Source organism: Nothoprocta perdicaria, unplaced genomic scaffold (assembly GCF_003342845.1).
Source record: "Nothoprocta perdicaria isolate Ctin4 unplaced genomic scaffold, notPer1 scaffold_644, whole genome shotgun sequence".
Taxonomy (NCBI): domain Eukaryota; kingdom Metazoa; phylum Chordata; class Aves; order Tinamiformes; family Tinamidae; genus Nothoprocta; species Nothoprocta perdicaria.
In genome coordinates, this window is record NW_020455915.1 from 1 (window position 1) to 1,695 (window position 1,695).

The 1,695-nt window shown below is 62.2% G+C and overlaps 1 long non-coding RNA gene across 1 annotated transcript in view; it reads left to right on the plus strand.

Moving 5' to 3' along the window:
- Positions 1–1,159: 1,159 nt before the first annotated feature.
- The window catches only part of LOC112956551, a 3,677-nt gene continuing 3,141 nt past the window's right edge, over positions 1,160–1,695 (plus strand). The window contains exon 1 of the long non-coding RNA XR_003251067.1: positions 1,160–1,320. This is a non-coding gene — a long non-coding RNA (uncharacterized LOC112956551). The remainder of the gene's footprint in view (positions 1,321–1,695) is intronic.

Consider the following 1,695-nt stretch of genomic DNA (forward strand, 5'->3'; position numbering starts at 1 on the left):
TAAGGGCCCCCCCCAAGGGTATTTACCCTCACAGGGGCAACAGGACCCCCCCACATATGGGCCTCCAGACCTTGGTGCGGCCTCCCCGGGCCTCCATGCACAGCTGGCCTCCCCCGGCCTCCAATCTTTGGTGCGGCCTCCCTGGGCCTCCATGCACAGCTGGTCTCCCCCAGCCTCCAAACTTTGGTGCGGCCTCCCCGGGCCTCCGTGCACAGCTGGCCTCCCCCGGCCTCCGATCTTTGGTGCGGCCTCCCCGGGCCTCCGTGTGCAAGTGGCCTCCCCCGGCCTCCAAACCTTGGTGCGGCCTCCCCGGGCCTCCATGCACAGCTGGTCTCCCCCGACCTCCGATCTTTGGTGCGGCCTCCCCGGGCCTCCGTGTGCAAGTGGCCCCTCACAGCCTCCAGACCTTGGTGCGGCCTCCCCGGGCCTCCGTGCACAGCTGGTCTCCCCCGGCCTCCGATCTTTGGTGCGGCCTCCCCGGGCCTCCATGTGCAAGTGGCCTCCCCCGGCCTCCGATCTTTGGTGCGGCCTCCCTGGGCCTCCATGCACAGCTGGTCTCCCCCGGCCTCCGATCTTTGGTGCGGCCTCCCCGGGCCTCCATGCACAGCTGGTCTCCCCCGACCTCCGATCTTTGGTGCGGCCTCCACGGGCCTCCATGCGCAGCTGGCCCCCCGGCCTCCGTGAGTCCCACATGAACTTTTAGGACCCCTTGGCTCTCATGGACACGGAGTCCCCCGTGGCTCCAGAGACGCCCCCAGCACCCCCGCGACCACGTGGACGCGGAGACCCCACGGGGCCGCCCCCGGCCACGACGGGGCCCCCAGCACCGTGTGCACGGAGGCCACGGGAGGCCAGAGAAAYTCCCTGCCTCCCCCTTACGCTAAGAATTATTTTCCTTGGGGATCTCTCCCTCATATTCCCGTATTTCCTTCTTGTCTCCCCACTAATCCTCCCCCTGGAATCCCTATACCTCCGTTTCTCCCTGCCCCAATCCCTCTCTTTCTTGCCCAACATCTCCTTCCCTCCACTGACTCTTTTTCCACCCGTTTCTCCTTAATACTGCCCAGCTGTTTGCATTGATCACGGCAGGGTTGGGCTCAGGCCTATATAAACCCAGGTCTAGGAGCTCCTTCAGCTCTCGCTTTCCTAGCCAGGCCCAGGAGCTTTCCTAAGCTGCAGGAGCTTTGAGCTGGCCTCAACACCAGCAGCCCTCGAGGGTCTTCTGCTCGGCCCAGCTTTGCATTGTTGCTTTAGGACAAAGAGGAAGGTTTTTAAGCAAGACTACGGAAGGACATAGGCTGGATTAGGGCTGGATTAGAGGTGAGAGGAGCTTGGGGTTTTGCTTCTCTTTGGGTTAGCGCTTGAGGCTTGGGAGTTTAGGTCTAGGCACTAAGGAGCGGTTTTGGCCCGTGGGGTCCAAAAAAAATGCTGGGTTTTTAATGGATTGTCGTGGTTTTATGTCTTTGTGGGAGTTTTCCGGGCCCTTTCAGGTGCTGGGTGTCAAGGCACCACCCAGGGCTGCAAATGGGGTGAAAACCCCGAAAAAGCGCTCTGGTGTTTTGTCCTTGAGGGTAGAGGGGCCTCCACGAGGGGCCTCCACGAGGGGCCTCCACGAGGGGCCTCCACGAGGGCCTTTAGGGCAGCATCAGGCTTGGGATTTTAGGAGAAATCTCCTTCTCCTAAAAAGGAGGAAGG